Consider the following 21,407-nt stretch of genomic DNA (forward strand, 5'->3'; position numbering starts at 1 on the left):
TCTTGAGTGGCCTTTTAGGGCCCCTGGTATTGGCTATTGTCAGAAGACAAAATATAGAGCTAGATGGACCTTTGGTCTATCCCAGTATGGCTATTTTTATGGTTTAAATTACACTCACAGGCACTGATAATAGCGTTACTGAAAGCTTGGATCCAGTCCCCTCGCAGGTGACCATCTTGCTGATCCTCAATCTTTGGGGTAAGATAGTATTTTAAATGTCCCACATCCGCAAGCTTGTCCCACGGTGTTTGGGGGAGATGATGAGGATGTTACCCTTTGAGATAAAAACTAAGAAATACAGAACAAGAGAATTCTTTCAGAAATCTGGGCTTTAGACATATTTCGTTTAAAGCAGGGGGTCTGAGTTCCTGAGAAGGGTTTTGTTGGCAGGAGGCAACATGGTTTGGTCTGTCATTGTACCACAGGGGAAGATGGTTGTTCATGAAGGAGGGGAGAAAACTAAATCAGGCTAATGCAGATGGGATTTGAACCCATGCATACAGAGAATAATGGATTAGCAGTCTATCACCTTAACCACTCAGCCACCTCATCTGAGCTGTCAGGAAAGGGACAGGAGGAGAAATCTAAGTCCAGCAGAGACAGGGCCACTATGGAGTTTTTAAATACTAAGCGTACGCAGGGTCTGAATGGGCTCCCCCCTCACATCTAGTGAGGAGCTGGGGGAAAGACTTCAGGAACAGACCGTGTTTGCATAGACACGCCTACTCCGCCTAGGTACACAGCATGATGGGGCCGCTTTGCCAAAATGACCAGCCCAGCCCAGGTGAGTTAAGTGGATGCACATGAATTAAGTGGATCCCTGGATGCAGGGAGCTCTGACGTTGCTCCACGCCCCCCCGCAGCTCCCTAGAGGTGCACAGAGGAGCAGCATTCCAGGGAGGGGTGGGCAGCAATGCCAGCTGCTCCATGCACACAGGTCAATTTCCCCACATGGGTGCAGGAGGGGGTGCAGGGGTTAGGGGTGAAGAGGGTGCAGAAGAGGGGCAGTGGCTGGGGGCGCAGGAGGGGAGTGCGGGAGTTAAGGGCAAAGGGGACACAGTTGTAGGGGTTAGGGCACAGGAGGGGGCAGAGATTGGGGTGAAGGAGGTGCAAGCATTGGGAGTGCAGGATCTAGGGGGAGTTGGGAGCCCACAGGGGCCAGGGGCAATGGGGATGTGCCAAAATACAAGTTTTGCCCAGGGCGCCATTTTCCCTAAGGCCAGTCCTGGTGGGGAGTTTCCCCATTGATAACATTTCTGGCTGGGAGGGGGAGGGGAGAGAGACGAGGCATTTTCTCTCTGTTTCTTTCCTCTCCATTTTCCCCCCATTCCTTCAATTCCAGAATCCTCCCTTGTATTTCAGGCTGTGCAGTGACGCCCTCCCCACCCCAGGACTCTGGAGCCTTTGCAGCAGAAAGATCCCAGGAGCTGAGGATGAATCCAGGGGTGAGTAGCTGGCAGGAAGGAGTCCTAGCAACTCTTCCGGGAATTCAGGTGAGGAATGACTCCCCCTTCTCTAGATTCTCCCCGTGGGGCTCTGGGGAGCAGGGAGGGTTGTGTGATAAATTCCATCCAACATCCCCCTTTGATCCAAGCCGAGGGACGTCTGAGCTCTCCACGATCCCCTTGACAGCACCAAAGAAGGGGTGTTTTCCACTGCCCAGGAGACCCCAGCCAGGGATTAAAGGCAGCTCCAGACTTTCCCTTTCTCCCTTCTGGGTAATCAAGTTCAAGTTTTTACAAGGAGCTAAAGAAGCCTCAACCCCGCATCTCAATTAATGTCACATTTCTCACTACTGGACAGAAACAAATGTCATTTCAATCCCAGGTGAGTCCACTTCAGTCATTTCTCAGCCTGAGTCCTTCACCCTCATCCCTTAGGGCATTGTGTCACCGTGTGGGCGTTTTGTTTCCCTCCTCAGTTTCACACAGAGACACAATTTCCTTTGTACAGATCCATGAACAGCACAAACTTTCTGTGTCTCTAGTCTGAGCCAAGGCATTCAATTCCATTGGAACCTTCCCTCCTGCAATGGCAATGGTCAGACAGAGGGGACGTGGCCACCTTCAGCCCTGACAGTGAGATATTCACTCTCCTCTTTCTTCATGCGGCTGTTGTTGTTCCGTGAAACATGAAGGATGGAATAAAAAGCTGAGTTTACTCCAGGGTGAGGAAAGAAAGGAGCCACCAACTCCCTGAAAAATCTCAGTGCCCCAGAGAAAACCTGCCCCTGCTATTGGAATCACTGATGTGCTGGAGATATGACAGGAAAAGGGACTGTCCGAATTGCCAAGGCAGGGAATGAACAATCTACAACTATGTCATTGACCACAAACACACTCTAACCATGCTCCAGCCAGTAGGGAAATGGGCAGGAATTCTTGCTGTTCAGCCATGGCCACGCTTACAGAGCTGCACAGCAGTGAGTGTGCTGTGGAAGCTGGTCTGAGCAAACAATTGAAAATGACCCTTCAGTGAGAACAGAACCATAGTGTAGAAAAGCCCCTGTGTTAAGTGGTTGTGGCTGGGTGCTTCGGGATCTAGCCTAGGAAACCATGGGGGTCTTTCTGTGGAGGTTTGATTCTTGCCAACTAGGGAAGGCTGGTGGTATCTGCATGGCTGTACTTTCAGTGCCTGAGGCCACAGGGAAGTAAGTCTAGTCTTACTCTCAGGCTAAGGACAAGTCTACATTTCAAATGTTGAGTCTTCGCTGCTGCAGTTCAGTAATGGAGATGCTCTATGCCAGGGTTTCTCAAACTTCATTTCACTGCAACCCCCTTCTGCCAAAAAAACCTTACTACATAACCCTGGGAAGGGGGACCAAACACCAAGCCCCTCCACACTGGGTGGGGAAGGAGCTGAAGCCTGAGCCCTGCCCCCCTGGGGGGAGGGCAAAACTGAAGCTTGAGGGATTCATCCCTGGGTGGTGGGGATCAGACTTTTGGCTTCAGCCCCAGGCCCCAACAAGTCTAACGCCAGCCCTGGCAACCCCATTAAAACAGGGTCACAACCCACTTTGGGGTCCTGACCCACAGTTTGAAAACAATTGCTCTATGCTGATGGGAGAGAGTTTTCCTGTCGGTGTAGTTAATCCACTTCCCCAGGAGGTAGTAGCTATGTCAGTGGGCGAAGGTATGATGGTGGGTGTGCAAGTTGTGGTGTTTACCACATTTATGAAGTTTCATTGAACCCCAGTTTTAAAACCACCTGTGGTCTGAGAATAGAAAAGGAGCTCACTGAAGCAGGGTCTGTCCTTCAAAGTCCTGGAGATAACAACTTCAACCCATTGTTGCCATGAGGGTATAGCTCAGTGGCAGAGTGTTTACCTACAGCTCCAGTGGTCCTTAGTTCAAATCCAAGTACCCTCTGATAACCATTTTTTTTAAAAAGGCAAACATTTTCATTTATATTCTCCATTATGCTCATGAATTCCACTATATGGGGATGCTTGAAATGAATGTAAACACTCAACATTTTGCTGTCCATATGCATAAAAACGTAGCAAACCTGTCCATCAGCTGAAATCATTCCAGACTTCTGTGTCTAGTTTATATTTTCATAAATTAAACAATGCACATTTGCAGATCCCTGTTCTCCATGGGCTATGCTGTGCAGAAGAACAAGAACCACATCCAGTTCGGGTTCAGGAGTCTAAGGAGCAAAGGCAACTTGGAGCAGGCTAAAGTCACCAGCACCGTGGCTCCTTCACATTCAACCAGCAGCTGGGCCCCCAGGACAAGGCATGAGAAGAAGACAATGGCTCTGAGCAGGAATATACCCACCAAGAAGCTGGCTAAAGCCGCCAAGATCCCCAGGAAGGCCACCATGGCCATGTCTAGGGTTAATCATCAGAATGTGGTGACTGTAGTGGGAACCAAAAAGGCAGAGACAAGCCCCCAAAAGTTCTAAGCTGCCATGCAGCAGAAGGTGGTCAAGATTCCACCTACAATTAAGACCGGAGAGTCAATGTCAAATCACCCAAAGCCAGGGGTAAGAAGGTGGCACTGAGAAAGAAGTGAAGAGATTTCCATTGGGATGACTCCTGCTCCCCTAATGGCTCTTTTATGATCACCATGGACCACCCAGAGAGATCAAAGTCCTGCAGGACAAACAGCAGTGGCGGCAGTGGGGGGAAGTGTTTCTCTTCCAGAGAGCAAGTGCTGTGTTTTGTGTAACACCTCCAAGGTGAGTGATGCACTGACAGGGCAGCTGCCCAGAGCTCCCACATCAGCTCATTCTCTTTGATCTGCTTCTGCTGTTATTTCACATCCAGCACTAGCGGGAGTGTGTCCCTGTCACTTCACCAGCTATAGAACAGGCTCTGTCTGCATCCCAGCTTTGATTAATCCCAGCTTTTAATGTATTCCTATTGTGATACTGTCCCAGTTCTCTGCCTCATTCTAACATGCCGGTCAGAGACTGAATACGGGGAGGAATGGACTAGTTTGTGTGACATTTGGTAATTTGCCATAGTATGTGATTGAAACCTCTGCTGGAGGTGGGCAGGAGCCTGTTACAGACATAAAATAGCTACGCTTTACCAAACCACCTGTGACACATTCAAACCTTCCTGTGCACACACAATAGAAAATGGCAACTTTCCTTTAACCCAGATCATTGTTTTCTGTAACTTCCAGAGGCTTTGAAATAGCAGCTGTTTGAAGGTAATGTGCTTCTATTTCACGATCAGCAGCAGAGCCTCTGTGAATTTGCCACCCACAGAGCTGGTTGTTTCTGCATCTAACTAATTGCAGGGCTAGACATACCATTCAGTAACATTAACGCTCTGTAATAGAATAATTTAGTAATGCCGCAAATGTTCCCTTCTCCCTCCAGAACTGCCTCAGAATCACCTTCCCTTTGTAGATCAATCCGCTCATGTGTGTCTATGAGGAAAATATGGTTTCTATAAAAAAACATTGTTTATTTAAAAGGACTGACACCGAATGGCCACACGATGCAGCCAGAACATCAGGAATGCAAAGCAACAGGGTCCTGGTTTGCACATTGATGGTGACAAGGGATTGAACTGGACTCCCCTCTGTTAACAGACACATTTGTGTAATTCTCTGCGGCCGAACATAAGCTTAAATGAATTTCCAGGGCTGATGAAAGGGAGCGTTGGGATTGATTTCACTTGTCCACAAATGCAGCGTTTGTTGGTATAAATAGCAGCATGGGCTGGATAGAGAATGAAGCCAGGCCCTGACTTCCCTGGTAGCAAAGCCTCCCAGCTGCAATTGGACACGCTGCACATCTGCAGGGATGGTGTAAATAGCCCAGCATGGCCCCTTTGGGGCTGTTGTGCCTGGCACAAGGCTGCTGATAGAAGTGCTCATTCCATGAATGGCTGCACAGTGCATGAGGCCCACACACCCTATGGTAATGGCGGGGTGTTTCCACCCACAGTTGTGATGCAGGGAGAACAGGAGTTAGTTTCACATGCCTATTTGCAGGCTGTAATTTGGGGCACCCTGCTCCGTGGGGGGGGATCCTGGCAGCTCAGTTTCAGGGCTGGAACAGGCCCCTGATTTAAAGGGTGGCCATATGGTTTCCAATACTCGGATGTCTCAGTCAATCTCCGTCTCCCAAAGCCACAGGCCTGTGGACCTAGGGAAGGCTCCTGCACTGTCTCAGCTCCAACAACCAGGGTTAGGACTGGCCCCTGGGGCACTAGGTGAGTGGCAGAGGCTTCAGGAGCTGAGAGTTTGCCTGAGGCCGCAGGGACACAGCATGAAGGAGTATCCCTAGCATCTATATGAAAGGAGCAGAAGGGGATTTACTTGGGATGGGGAGTGAGTTGACAGTGTCTCAGGGGGGTGTATAGATCAGGGGAGGGCAAACTGTGGGCTAGACCCATCAGGACTTTCAATCCGGGCCATGGGATTGCCAGCCCCAGGTCGTGCAGCCCCTGTGGGGGGAGGGGATGACGGAGGGCTCCATGCACTGGCCTCGCCTGCAGGCACCGCCCCCCAGAGCTCCCATTGGCTGGGAATGGGGAACTGCGGCCAATGAAAGCTTCGGGGGTGGTATCCACAGACAAGGGCAGCACGTGGCGGAGCTGCCTCTCCCCCCCCCCCAAGCCACTGCCAGACATCTGGCCTCTTCTGGGAGTGACACAGGGCCAGGGCAGGCAAAGAGTCCGCCTTACCCCCACTGCGCACCGCTGCCACCCCGGAGCCGCTTGAGGTATGTGGTGCTGGGCCAGAGCCCATATCCCAAACCCCTCCTGCACCCTCCACCCCAAACCCCTGCCCTGAGCCCCCTAACCCCTGCCTTGAGCCCCCTGCTGCATCCTCCTGCACCCCAACCCCCTGCCCTGAGCCCCCAGCAATGCGCACCCCCTCTGGCACCCCTACCCCCTGCCCTGAGCCCCCTCCCGCACTCTGCATCCCTGAGTCCCCAACCCTCTTATTGAGGTTCTGGCTGTACTTTTCCCCACACTTGTTTATTTACGCACACCCGATCTGAGGCCCCACGAAGTCACGGGAGCACCTCATCAACCTCCTTCTGGCCACGGTGGCATTCGTAGCACCAGGGAGAGGAGATTGGCGGGGGGTGCTGCAATGGGGGGCTGTTTTTTGTTCCTTTATCCATTCACGTATCTGGGCAGAGTTCCTCTGGGCAGCGTTCGCTGACTCTCTCGATGCCTTTGAGGAACAATGGGCACTGTCTGGGGTTCTCTGCTCGGTGTCCCCTTCTGGTCCCCTAGTTTTGGGCCTTTGACCCCCACACCTGTTCCCGTTATTGCCTTTATTGCCTCCCGAACTTGGTTGGGATCTGGGTTTAGTAGCTCCTCCCTAGGCTGGGAGAGGGGCTTTTAGCAGAGGTTGGTGCGCGCTACCACCTGCCCATGTCCTGGTGCTCAAAAAGACCACTCTCCTACTACTCCCTGGCCCTGCAGTATCACAATAAAATAGAAATTAAATAGCACAATTACATGCATCTGCACAATAACAAAGCTAAATGACGAAGTAATAAGAGGAATTCAGGGAATCCCAGCAGCAGATAAGACAAATTTGTGAACTGCTAGGAGACTATGCATCAGATACACTGATAAGGGATTCTTTGTTTCTGTAAAGTATATCACTGAATTAAGTCTCCTACAGCACCTCAGTAGGTGACATCAGACATGTGGGGTCCCATGCGGAGCGGATAAAGCACACGACCAATGTGGTTGCAAGCTGAATCCGATTCTGTTTATTACAAGCTTTCTTTTATAGTTTTTCTTAACATTACATAACACAATTAGGCTATAATCACACATCTACCAATTGGACAAGAAGGAGAATCATGTGTTTATCCCATGTATAGCCCCACACCGATTGGTTCAACCGTTCCTTACATAAGGCCATGATTTATTACCTTGTTTACCTCATCTTATATAATTCCTAGACCACCAGGGGGGCCTTACATAAGGCCATGATTTATTATCTTGTTTACCTCATCTTATATAATCCCTAGACCACCAGGGGGCGCCTTTGTCTTACAAGGCCATGAGCCATTGCCTGGCAAGTGTCCCATCGTGACCCTTTTCTCCTCATGGAACTTTCCATTAGGTTGGCGTAAGGATGATACATTCCCACACCTCCCCCCTTTTTCTTAAATAAGGAACTTTTTAAGAAACGTAATATTACGTAAATGCCCATGAAAACCATTGGGGTGTAAATAAGGATAGCCAATAAGACATGTTTTAAAGGGATCCGATGGGGTAGCCATGGACAAGCAAAAAGGGCTTCTTGGCCAGTCTGGTTCGCCCAGGTGACCCAAACATTTTGTCGTGGGTTAACAAAAGGTACAGAGTTTGGACATACAAAGACCCCTGCTCCTATAATAAGGAGTCCGAACAAATAGAAGTACAGCATTATCAGGTGTCTCGGCTGTGACAAACAACAAGTGCAAGTTCGGTGCTGCGGGGTCGTCGTCCGGCTCCTGCGTGGCAGCGTCGGGCTCTTTAGCAATTTGTGTCTTGAGCCACAGCCGGAGGGAACTTATCCGGTGGTTTTTTCCTACATGTCCTTTTAAAGTTAGATAAGCCTGGCTCCGCCATTCTTTCCAACCTATTCCGCAACTGCTCACCCTGCCCCGGGAACTCCGCCCGGAAAGCCGGGCTGGTTCAGGGCTCACAATGTGTGGGACTACAGGGGATGGCTCTCACCGGCCAAATGGGACAACTGATTTAGCATGTCCTGTAGCTGAAGGCCCTGTTTGTACATTTCCGCCCGAAATTCTTGTAACTTATCCCCTTCTGGGCTTGAGACCTCCATTTTATCCGCGGGGTCATCTGGTAACGGGACGATACTAGGATCAGCTTCGGGTGCACTGGGGATGAGTGGTATGATAGTGTCCTCACCCCCAAAGAACTCACGGGCTCCCACCGGCAACACATAAGGCGGCTCCTCTTTTGGCCGAAAGAGGTTATTAATGGCCGACTGGACCTCGGCTTTTGCCGCAAGCGTCTCTATTAGTTTCTTAGATTTGCACCATATTTGGCTTAATGACACGACCTCCTTGTTGCTGTGAGAGACCGACTCCCAGAGGTCAGAGCCTAGACTTTCCCAGACTGCCTTATCAAAGACAGTATCAGGAATAACAAAAACCCGCGTCTCTGCCCCCATTTCAACGAACGGGACAACGCGTCAGAGGGAAGCTTCTCTCCCCGCTTTTCAGCTATGTGTAATAAAAAATCATGCACCGTCTCCTCCTCTGCAGACAAAGCAGAGCCCATTTTATCAAATGCAGCCGCTCACCTGTGAGCTCACGAACGTCTCTCTCGGACGACCAGGAGCCGGTATCCTCCGGTACCTCCTGCCGCGGCTGCCACCTCCGCCTTTTCTCACCGAACGCTTCAGTCGGCTGTGAGCTCACGAACGTCTCTCTCGGACGACCAGGAGCCGGTATCCTCCGGTACCTCCTGCCACCTCCGCCTTTTCTCACCGAGCACTTCAGTCAGCTGCCTCGATGTCCAAGCCAAATCACGTCGGGGTGACCATTTGTGGGGTCCCATGCGGAGCAGATAAAGCACACGACCAATGTGGTTGCAAGCTGAATCCGATTCTGTTTATTACAAGCTTTCTTTTATAGTTTTTCTTAACATTACATAACCCAATTAGGCTATAATCACACATCTACCGATTGGACAAGAAGGAGAATCATGTGTTTATCCCATGTATAGCCCCACACTGATTGGTTCAACCGTTCCTTACATAAGGCCATGATTTATCACCTTGTTTACCTCATCTTATATAATCCCTAGACCACCAGGGGGCACCTTTGTCTTACAAGGCCATGAGCCATTGCCTGGCAAGTGTCCCATCGTGACCCTTTTCTCCTCATGGAACTTTCCATTAGGTTGGCGTAAGGATGATACATTCCCACACAGACAGAGATGCCTGTGTCTTTAAGCACCCAGCCCTGGGAAGCCCATGCTGAGAGGTGCTGTCTGTGGGAGGGGAAATAAAAAAGCCCCTCTGCCCCCTTCCCTATTTTTGCAAACACTGGTGTCTCAGTTCACCAAGGTAACTGTTATCCCTCCGTCCCTGCCTGTGCAATGGTTTTGCCCTCTGTCACTGTCTGGCAGCGCCTTTCCCCTGGGCTTAACCCCTGCTCCTTTCCCCCCATCCCTGATTTTGCCCCTCTGCCCCCATCCTAACCCTGCCTACAGCTGCTTGACCCCCCTGACCAGTCAATTTCCGCTCCCTCCTCAGATCCTGGCCACCCTCCTCCTCCAATTTGCCCCCTTTGCTCCTTTTTAACCTCTGTAAATAGCAGTCCGCAGAATCTGATTAAGGGCAGGGTGAAGGGAAGTGGCTTCAGCAGATGTTACTGAGCATGCTCAGTGCACCCTAAACAGGAAATTCCTACAGATAGCAGTTTCTCACACTACAGCTGAGGCAGCGTGAGGGCAGCGGCTCCATCACAGTCGAGGACCTGCACAGGCACATTCCCTTCCCAGGAGCAGATCCCCAGGGGCTGCGAGATGAGCTGCTCCTAGAGCCTTTGGGCAGAATCTCTGTCCTGCCCACCCAGCATTGGCCCCCCGGGGTCTCTCTGGCCCCTGGTGCCTGCAGCTCTTGGCCGGGGGTGGCAGAGCCTGGGACTGGTCCAGCTGGAGAAAGTCCCCACCTCAGATGGGCACAGAAAGTGCTTCAGTGAAAGTCTGTCCCAGGCCCAGCCCCACTGGGGCCACAGCAGCAGCCTGGAGCTCAGCCCCGTCTCCCAGTGCACACTGGAGGCAGCAGCACCAGCAGTGTCTCGTACCTTACAGAGCTCCACCTCCAGGAGCTTCCCCACAGCTCTTTTCCTTGTTTTTCCTGCTTCCTTCCTACCAGCTCCTCACTGCTCCAGCTCCTTCAAGCCCAACCCAGGCTGCAGCTGCTGTATGCACCAGGCCAGGGACTTTCTGAGGTGGGAACTAGCCCCATCTCTGCTCCTCCTCCTGCCTGTGTGTGTCCCAGATCCGCTGCAGGGACTGACCTGCACCCAGGCTCTCGCTCCTATTAGCATTCCAGCTACAGGAGAGTGAGCGCCCCTGGGAGCAGGGAAGTGACCAAGTCTCCCTGCCAGAGGGTGGGGGGAGGGGGAAGAACGGGAAAGTGGAGAGACTGAAAGGGGACAAGGAGAAATAAGTGGGGAAAGCAGCACCCAGCTCTTTTCTCCTGCATCACCCCTGAGGAGATTGCTCCTGAGCTCTGGGTAAATATCCCCCAGTGTCCAGAGTTCCCCAGATCCCCCTGAACTCTGGGTAAATATCCCCCAGTGTCCAGAGTTCCCCAGATCCCCCTGAACTCTGGGTAAATATCCCCCAGTGTCCAGAGTTCCCCAGATCCCCCTGAACTCTGGGTAAATATCCCCCAGTGTCCAGAGTTCCCCAGATCCCCCTGCCTCCCAAGGGAATGCACATAGGGGTCTCTTTCCTGCCAGGCGTGATTACAAGCAGCTGTAGGTGTCACCCTTATGCCATGATTTGAGAAAGACAGCAAACCTTGGGAACATGCATCTGTATTTACAGTCCAGTGTTACAATACCTGCTCCAGGAGGTGTTTGTTCTCTACTCCTACTGGATGGGCACAGAATGGGGCAGCCAAGGTTTGGTCAGTTTTTGTTGCTGCACATTCCTTAACTTAGAAGAGTATGAAATGAAGAAAATGGACATTGAATTAAAGGGAAATTTCCAAATAAAAGTTCCAGCCCCTGTTGCTTATTGAAAGAAATGACTCAATATCCCAGTACATATTTTATTAACACGAACAAATACATCCAAGAGCACACATCACTAAGGCTAAATGAGTATAGACACCACTCAGCTAAGGGTTAAACAATACAGTGAGAAAGTTCAGGTCAAATCAGTAAATCAATGAGTTAACAAGGATATTGCATTGGAATCAAGTCATCAATTTAATCAAACCATCAGATTAATACTGCAGAAAATCAACCCTTATAAATCCTGAAAGAGCAACCCAAGGAGGCAGGTGCATATTTAGTGATGCCAAAACCCCAATCACAGTTTTTCACCCAGGCAGTGCAACCCAGATTTAGCCAGCTGAATATTTCAATACCAAAACCAAATTATTGCTTACATTTAGCCTACAACCTTAAACTTCATTACAATCTTCTCCTTAGATTTCACTCTTGTGTAGCTAATACTTCTCTTTGCCCTCTCACCCCAAAACACATACAGACCTTATAGAGACATTAGTAAAAGAAGTTCGAACAGCTCTCACTGAACAATACATATCTGACAGCTCAATGCCTTGCAATGCTTCCATAGGTGAGGAGCATGCGTTCAGTCATTTCATAGGGCAGAGTTTTAAGGCTATTAAGATTTGGGGAACTATTCTTCCTAGCATCTTCCCTTTGTAGATTTCAGAGGTGATCACACACTCACACCCACTGAGCCGCACTGTTACACCCCAATCTAATAGAAAGGTGGGAGGTCTCCAACTTCATAAAAAGAAACAGACAAAAAATAGAAAAAGGATCAAAATGTTTCTAAGATTATAAGGGGTTGGGTCTCTGCACCTCTCGGTCTTTGGAGTCACATGGGGTAGGAACTGTAGCTGCAGTTTGGGAACCAGGTAATGGCATAGGTGCTCCAGCACGTTGGGCTAGCAGGCTTTTCAGGTACAGGGAGACTAGTGAAGGCTGCATAGCCTGTCGCCTTTGTGCTTCATTTCCGAGAGGGGATCAGTCCTGAGATCCTGGCAGTCAGTCTCTCTGAGGCTGTGTCTACACTGGCAGAGTTACAGCACCGGGAGTTACAGTGCGGCTCAGAGAGCGCTGAAGGGAAACCGCTATTGTGTGTTCACACTGTCAACTGCCTGCGCAATAGCGTGTTCACACTTCCAGCACTTGCAGTGGTATTCCGAGCAGTGCACTCAGTATCCCACTGAGCATCTCTTCCTCTTCTGCCCCTAAGAGTTGTGGGAAGGTGGAGGGGGTCGCGGGGCATCCTGGGTCCTGTCCCAATGCCCCGTGATGCATTGCTTCGCATCCAAGCAATCCCCGTGCTTCCATCCACATTTGGCGCCGTCTTTCAATGGTTTGTGTACTGCGCATTCTGCCTCTTCGGGCAGCAGGAATGGATCCCGCACTCTTGACCAATATGCTGCTCGCTCTTATTAACACATCACGAGTGGCAGTGGAGTTATTCCTTAAACTACAAAGGGAAGAGGAGTTCGACATTGATCTCACCATGCATAGTAGTTACAACACGAGATTTCTTGTGGCATTCATGCTGGTGCTGACCACAGTGGAACACCACCTTTGGGCTCGGGAAACAAGCACAGAGTGGTGGGATCACATCGTGATGCACGTCTGGGATGACGAGCAGTGGCTGCAGAGCTTTCAGAGGAGGAAAGCCACATTCATGGGACAGTGTAATAAGCTCACCCCAGGCATGCAGTGGAAGGACATGACACACCTACCTTACCACACCTCCCTCGAAGTCTCTGGGCAAATCAGGTGTGAACCACTCCTTTGATACAGATGTGTCACAATCCAGCTGAATTGAGGCAGATTTTGGGCCAATGTCAGTTTGGAAAAGGCCCGCTTAACCCAGCAGGTTTCTCAAAGTATCTGTTGCTGTGAACCGCATGTGGTGTGGATGTGTGAACCCCAAAGGTATCAAACAAGAAAGAAACACAAGGCCAGTTCTGAGGGGGTTTCCAGAGCCAGGCCTGTGGGTTAAACAGCTGTGCTCAAAAGGAAAAGGGGCCTCAGCACCTATAAAAATAACTGGTTGCGGAAAAAAAACCAACAAAAAATTAAATAAAAAAAACAAACCAAAAAAACCAACCCAGAAAAGCTACCATCACACATCCATCACCATTTTAGATTTTGACAACTCCTGCCTGATGTGACATCTTTGCTTTGCAAACAAGAGACCTGGGGAACTCTGTGGCTGTTACCCTCTAACTGGGTAAAAGGTTCCAAATCTTCTGTCAAGCAATTTTCCTCTTAAGGGAAGATTTATTTTAAAATTTATAAAATAAATTCCATTTTAAATAAAAATAATTACAGTCTATTCTGGGTCTCTATTCTCGTACATGCTATTTATCTCACATATTCCCCCACTCTAATTCCATTGGAGTGAGGTTTTAATTTCAGGAATAGCCACCATTTCCTATATAGTAGAAGTGGGTAAGGAGAGAACTAGAAGAAAACCTGAATTATATTGTATCTCTGAAAGTTATCACATAATCAGCCTCTTACATTGCACTAATTAACTTCATGTTTAATTTCATTGTTGCTGGTAACAACTCAAAGATTACAAAATATAAACCTATAGGACAGTTTTCTCTTAATTCCCATTTCCACCCAGTCAGCTTTGTGTGAAGTCACATTCTACAATAACCTAGGAGCCTTCCATTTCTGTGTGTTCATTTCTCCCTGGGTCTTCTCACATAAGTGTGGGTGGAAGGGGTCTCACACTACATGGGAAGATTGTATCATGAGAAAAACCACCTGTGCTCTATTTTCACATTTTCAAATCTTTCAAAGTAGCAAGAGGTGGAGAAGTGATAGACTCAAGAGCAAAACTAAGAGACCAAACCACAGACTCTGGATTCAGCATTCATGTATCCTGCAGTCTGAACTTGGAATCTGATACATTCCCCCATTGGCTACCATCATTTGCCCAGCATGGAAGTGCTTCTTGTCCAACAAGGCAGCCAGATTGGAACCCATTTGCCTGGAATGGCTCTGAAGGAATCAGCGGTTTCTCTCTGTGCTTCATGAAACTTTGGATCCAAACAGTAAAAGACAGTTGTTCCCAATTTAATCATGGCATCCTTTAAGAGTGTGATCAATGCCACTTAACTAGGGAGCAGAGCTCTAAAAATAGTTTACCTGGGCCACAGGTCACCATCGCTTCCATCTCTGGGGTGAAAATCAACCACTCGTACCTACAATTTCTACCTGAATTCTTGTCAAATCTTTGACCTTAATTGGAGTAATTTTACATTTCTCTGGCATAGACTTCTTCACCAACCACACAACATATCAGTAGCGATAGTGAGGTATAACTCCACCAAATATGCCTTTTATTTCTTTAATTTGGTGGCCCAGATTTAAATCAGTGACTAAATTCAGGTGCAGTTTAGAATCCCTGTAAGACACCAAAAGTCAGGTATCTATTAAAAATAGGTATCTTTCTGCAGCTATATCACATTCAACATGGATTTCATTTTCTACACATTTGCAGCATCTCCCAGGGGAAAGTTGAACAGAAATGTCACTTCCATTTTCCCCATCTCTACCTAGATAGGAATTTCGTTTCCCAAATAATAGGCAACATGCACCTGATTAGGAAGGAGATATCTTCAGGGGTGACCTCCTGCAGGGCCTGGGACACAACTGCTTTGGGAGCCAAATGCATGGGTATTTTACTTAGTTACAAGTCATATACTAGGGAATCCTCTTCCCAGCCCTTTAGAAAAAATATTGACCTAACCAATTGAACAACAGGGGGATTGGGATGGTGATGGGGAATAAGGGAATCCCTTATCTTCTTCTGGTTTTACACAGGGTGAAATGACATTTTTCCCTATCCCTGCCCTGTTTCTGCTCTTTGTTATAGTTCAATATATTTTAAGTGAGGAAAATGGTAATAAAAATATCTGCTCTCCAACACAACCGGAAGCAACATCAGAGCAATTGGGAATGAAACAATTTGTTCCCGATAGGTAACAATTGTTGATGATTAACAATTGCTTTGAACTGGGGGAATAGTATAACCGTGATGCTCAGGGTTTGTTTAGACTAGGAAGTGATGGAATTTAGGTCAGGTCCAGGGGAAAGCTAATGCCAACCACTGCACCTGGGCTGCATCTGCTCTACAACGATAATTGTCTTTTTACACCAAGATCGCTAACGTGAGCAGCCAACGCCATGTACAGTCCTAGTGGATGTAAGGCACAGGTAGTTTTTGCCTCAGTGCAGCTTGTTGGGATCAAACCTCTCACTCCCACCTGGAACCAATGAACATTCCTGGCTAGAGGGACACACACTCCCATGACTCAAGAGGAAAGGAGTTGATAGAAAAGATCACAGGACTGACCCCAAAGAAGGGTAAGGTGCAAAAGGCAGAAGCAGGCAACTCATCTAGGGGAGCTGAGAGACCACGGTGAAGATGGTGCAAAGATCACTATGTGGGAATTAGCAAACGTGATTTAAAAAAAAAATCTTTGGCCAGCCCTAATGAAGGGGGGGGAGGGATAGCTCAGTGGTTTGAGCATTGGCCTGCTAAACCCCACGTTGTGAGTTCAATCCTTGAGGGGGCCACTTAGGGATGTGGGGCAAAATCAGTACTTGGTCCTGCTAGTGAAGGCAGGGGGCTGGACTCAATGACCTTTCAAGGTCCCTTCCAGTTCTAGGAGATGGGATATCTCCATTAATTTATTTATTTATAAGGCATTTATTACAGTTTTCTCTCATGTGGATTTTCTCGTGTTTAATAAGGTTTAGAGGTCCGATTAAAGTATTTCCCACACTCAGAGCATGTGTAGGGCATCTCTCCACTGTGGATTCTCTGATGGGTGGTAATAGCTGAGCTATAACTGAAGCTTTTCCCGCACTCATGGCATGTGTAGTGTGTCTCTTCCAACTTGATTCTCTCGCGTGTAATAAGGTCTGAGTGGCTACTGAAGTTTTCCTCTGGCCTGTGCTGACTGTCCCAACCTTTTGCCTTTTCTGGAAGTGCACAAATCCTGGAATCGTTCCCTTTGGATCTTCCTGATAACGTCCCCTGGAGTTTTACTTGCTCAGCATCTTCCTGCTGGGGTGTCTCCTCATTCTCACTCACCATCCCGTCACCTGATGGGAGACAGAGAGAATCCAGACATAGGTCACTCCCTGCACTGGAGAGAAAGGAAATCTCAGAGAGAGGAATGGGGAAAGGAATGAACAAACCAAACTATGTGCGCTGTGAAGTCCCGAGTGTAGCCAAGGCCCTAGATTCTGCCATGCTGGGAAAATGCTTGATATCTTTATTACAGTGTGGACCTGACCCCTCCTGCCAGGGCTAAGTCCACAGACATTTTTCAGCCTCCCCAGTAATAAAGTCTCTGAACAAAATGCTAGAAAGGAGCAGAACCAAAGGGGCTGGGCAGGCTCCATAGGGGACACTGGCTCCCCCTTCCCCTCCGGTGCCCCTGCCATGTCCTGTTGCTGGCAGAGAACAGCCACCCCATCTCCACCCCAGAGGGAGCTGTGTCTCAGGGCTCCCCCAAACAGCACCCAGTAACCCTGATCCCTTTTGGGGAATGACTCAGGACTATTTCCCACCCAAATAAGGATGAATTGCTGCAGAAGAAATGGGGGGGAAGCCCCCCAAATATGAGGATAATTTAAATTGACATTTGAGAATTATGGAGAAAATTGGGAAAAATAAGATACTAGAGAGTCAATAATTTTAGGAAAAACAAGGGAATCTCCTTGGGTTTTATAGTCCTATGTGGTGATGGGAGAGAAAAGGGGAAGAACTAGAGAGAATTGTTATCAGTATTTGAGAGGAAAGTGGCAGAAAAAGGAAAAGGATGCAAGTAGCTCTGCTCACCCCCTGACACACACCCACACACACACACACACACACACACACACCCACACCCACACCCTCCTCCTGGAATTTCCTGGCTGCACAGAGACAGTTCAATCCCCCACCTGTCCCACTGTCCTTCTCCCGCCTGCAACTCCAGCTTTTCCCTTCCCTTCCCTTCCCTTCCCATCACCGCCAGCCACGCAGAGGGGGTTCCCCTGGGCCCCATTCTCTGTCCCCACCTGAATCTCAGCGGTGCCTGGGGCCGATCCTGGCTGCAGCTGAGAACAGCAGCTCCGCTCTGGCTCAGGCAGTTCCAGCGCTGGGAGCAGTTACTCAGCCTTGGCTCCAGGATCACACTGGAGGCAGCAGCAGTGCCTGGTCTGTGCCAGAGCCCCGCCCCCAGGAACTGCCCCGCCCCCAGTCTGTGCCAGAGCCCCGCCCCCAGGAGCTGCCCCGCCCCCAGTCTGTGCCAGAGCCCCACCCCCAGGAGCTGCCCCATGTTGGGTCTCTGGGATTTGTTGTCCCGCCTCCTGCCTCCTTCTTCCCAGCACCCACTGCTTCCTTCCTGTATCTTCAAATACCACCGCTGGGCGGGCTGCAGCACTCGCTGGGGCTCTCTCCAGTGGTTGAAGTTGCCTCCATCTCTGCTTCACCTGGGGAGGGACAAAGAGAGGAGATGGTCCCAGGGTGTGAAAGCAAAATTAGGGGGCAGGGAAAGAAGGACTGTTTGGAAAGGTGGTTTTTTTTTGCGAGGGGGTCAGATGGAGTCAGAAGAACTTGGGCAGCAGAGGCTTAGAGAAATTGAGGGGAACCCCATGGGTGTCCCAGTGTTGGCCAGGATTTGTACAGCACCTTGCACAATATGGGGTCCCGATCTCAGTCATGGTCTGTGCAGCACCTGGGAGCCCCAATCTCTGTTTCCTGATCACAGGCACTGGGAAAGGATAGAGGGAAAACCTCAGCACCTGAAGGGTTAATGCAGCACTGTGTGCAATCCCCGCTGGGTGGCGCCGCTGCTCTTATGAGGGGTTGTCTTAGTAGACAAACATTATAACCTCAGTCCCATATGGTCTAGTGGTCAGGATTCCTGGTTTTCAGCCAGGTGGCCTGGGTTCAATTCCCAGTGTGGGAATAGTACAGAGCTTTTGCTCAGAGGGGAGGAAGGAAATGAAAGGAAGGGGGAGGGATCCTGGAAGCAGGGCATTTGGACAGTGTTCGGAGAGAATCCCAGAAGTGGGAGTGGGGGGCAGAGGTCTGAGGGGAGATCAGGGAAGGATCCCAGCAGTGTGGGAAGTGGGCAGCATGGAGAGCCCAGCCCTGGCATGGAGCCTGGGAAGCGTGACTCTGTCCTTCTAAACTCACCAACTGCAGACTAGGCAGGCTTGGAAGAATTACATATTCGTTGGTAAATGTCAATTTCTGTGTAAACACACAACCCAATGGCAACATATTTCCATGGATAATAATCAAAATTGACAGATGGGCAAAGTAAGAAACATGCTGCTTGAGAACTTATCCTATTCCAATCCTATAGGGTTCCCTTCTGCCTTAGATGCCACCATGTGGGTGTTTCATTTCCCTCCTCATTTTCACACAGAGACACAATTTCCTTTGCATGGATCCATGAACAGCAAAATCTTCCTGTGTCTCTTGTCTGAGCCAGGGCACTCAATTCAATTGAGACCTTCTCTCCTGCAATGGCAATGGTCAGACAGAGGGGACGTGGCATCTTCACCTCTGACAGTGAGATATTCACTCTCCTCTTTCTTCATGCTGCTGCTGTTATTCCGTGAATAAACACGGTCTGTTCCTGAAGTCTTTCCCCAGCTCATCGCTAGACGTGAGGGGGGAGCTCGTTCAGACCCTGCTTACACTTAGTATTTAAAAACTCCTTATTGGCCCTATGTCTGCTGGCCTTAGATTTCTCCTCATATCCTCATGGAGTTAAAGCTGTGGGGCTAAACACTGTGGTGCAGTTATTTGTGTTCATGTTGAAGCCTGGGTACGGAAACGCTCACCCCTCCTGGGGGCTCAGAGGTTGGGCTCAAGCCCATTTACCTGCACTGTCATTTTATAGTCCTGCAGCCCAAGCCCCATAACCCTGAGTCAGCTGACTCGGGCTTTGCGACAGGTGCCCGGGGTGTTTAATCGCTGTGTAGACATAATGTTAGGATACGTCTACAGTGCACTGAAACACCCACGGCTGGCCCGTGTCGGATTAATCAGGGCCATGCGGCTTAGGCTGTAAAGTTGCAGTGTACATGTCTTGGCTCCGGCTCAGTACCCTGCTCTAGGAGCCCAGAAGGTTGGGAGGGAGTTTAACAAGTGGAAATGGTAAATCCTGGACTCAATGGCATTTCTCCATTGTTCTGTCCGCTTTGGGGCAGTGACAAAAACATGGCCTGATGCTTTCGTTATTTCATAGGGTGGTTTAGGATTTTCATTCTCAGACATGGTGCACAACGCAGGACTCAACCCCCGACATAAACTAAATGAGCCACCCAGAGGTTCTAGCAACCACAATGAAGCATTTGGTGTGAGAGCTCAGACCCGCCCCGTCCCAGAGGGAGGGGGTCATCTGTGAGGGGACTGGACCACTGACCTATCAGCTATCAGACCTGCCCTGCCCACCGCCCACACCTCTCTGCCCCTCTCCTGAGACTCACCCTGCCAACTGCTCGCACCTCTCTGACCCTCCACTGAGACCCATCCTGCCCACTGCTCGCACCTCACTGACCCTCCACTGAGACAAGCACTGCCCACCGCTCACACCTCTCTGACCCCTCCCCAGAGACCCACCCTACCTGCCTCTTGCACCTCTCTGCCCCTTCCCCTGTCCTGCCCACCACCCATACCTCTGACCTCTCCCCTGAGACCCGCCTTCCTCACCACTCATGCTTCTCTGCACCCTCCCCTGCCCTGCCCACCACTCGAACCTCTCTGTCCCTCTCCTGAGACCCACCCTGTCCACCTCTTTCTTCGGTCGTCTGTTGTTATTCCATGAAACATCAAGGATGGAATAAAAAGCTGAGTTTACTCCAGAGTGAGGAAAGAAAGGAGCCAACAACCCCCTGGCAAAGCTCAGTGCCCCAGAAAAAGCCTGCCCTCTGCTATCACAATCACTGATGTGCTGGGGATATGACAGGAAAGGGACTGTCTGAATTATCAAGGCAGGAAATGGACAACAATCTACAGATACATCATTGACCACAAAAACACTCTCGTCATGTGTGAAATGAGCAGGAATTCTTGCAGTTCAGCCATGGACATGCTTACACAATGGCACAGCAGTGAGAGTGTTCTGGAAGCTGGTTTGAGGAAACAATTGGAATCAATCAGTCAGTGAGAACAGAACTAGACTGTAGTGAGAAACACATCAAAAGTAAGTAGTTGTGGCCAAGCGGTTAAGGCGATGGACTAGAAATCCATTGGGGTCTCCCTGCGCAGGTTTGAATCCTGCCAACTACAGAGGAAGTTGTGATTCTTTAGTTTCAACAGGAGCTGGGTTTTGTTTCACTCTCACGCTATGTCTACACTACTGAGTTATGCCACTTTAGTTTAAAGTGTTTTAATTAAACTGGTGTTGCATGTCCACACTACGCCCCTTGTGTCACCAGAGCGCATCCATGCTAGCAGCTCTTGGATCACCACAGAGAGAAGTGCACTGTGGGTAGCTATCTCACTGTGCAACTGGCTTCAGTGTTTTGGGAAGGGTTTGCAATGCCTCATGGGCAGGTACAGCATCACATGATGCAGGCTTCTCTATCCCATTGTTCCATGGGCATCCTACTAGATTGCCAGCTGCTTTTCAACTGCAATGTGCATGGCGGGGTAGAGACTGTTGGAGTGTAGGGAGAGACAGTGTGTGTGTTGGGGCAGTGTGTGTGTTAGGGAAGAGTAAGTGTGTTGGCACACTGTCTCTAAGTTCAGACATCTGCTGGAAGCAACCAGTCCTGAGGCAGAGGGAGGGGGACAGCCCTGACATCAGCCCCCGCTTCTCTCACTGGCTCAGCACAGCACAGAAGTCTCTGTCACATACACGCGCACGCACACACACACTGCTGCCTGCTTAGCTCTGTGTCAGGGCTGCTGGAACAGGGAGGTTTAGAGGGCCATGGCCCCACCACTCTTTACCAGCTGTTTGGAGAAATGATGGAGGGGGGAAAAGGAGGGAGTCTTGGGGGGAAGAAGCATTCTGTGGGTGTGGCCTTGGGGGGAGAAGTGCTGTGAGTGTGGGTCCTTGGGGAAGGGGTGTTATGGGAGCACCACAGGTGGGGGAATGGTGATCCCCCCACTGTAAGGAAGCTTCCGCCGCCCCTGCTCTGTGTTCGTAGAGCGGGAGAGAGCAGCATTCCATGGTAGTGATTTG

At 49.8% G+C, this 21,407-nt stretch overlaps 2 non-coding genes across 2 annotated transcripts; both read left to right on the forward strand.

Moving 5' to 3' along the window:
* Positions 1–18,098: 18,098 nt before the first annotated feature.
* TRNAE-UUC (transfer RNA glutamic acid (anticodon UUC)) lies at positions 18,099–18,170 on the forward strand. The gene has a single exon. It is a non-coding gene; the product is annotated as a tRNA-Glu (tRNA).
* A 2,254-nt stretch (positions 18,171–20,424) lies between these two features.
* On the forward strand, positions 20,425–20,506 carry TRNAS-AGA (transfer RNA serine (anticodon AGA)). Its single transcript has one exon. It is a non-coding gene; the product is annotated as a tRNA-Ser (tRNA).
* The last annotated feature ends 901 nt before the right edge of the window (positions 20,507–21,407 follow it).

This window comes from Malaclemys terrapin, chromosome 15 (genome assembly GCF_027887155.1).
Source record: "Malaclemys terrapin pileata isolate rMalTer1 chromosome 15, rMalTer1.hap1, whole genome shotgun sequence".
Classification (NCBI taxonomy): Eukaryota; Metazoa; Chordata; order Testudines; family Emydidae; genus Malaclemys; species Malaclemys terrapin.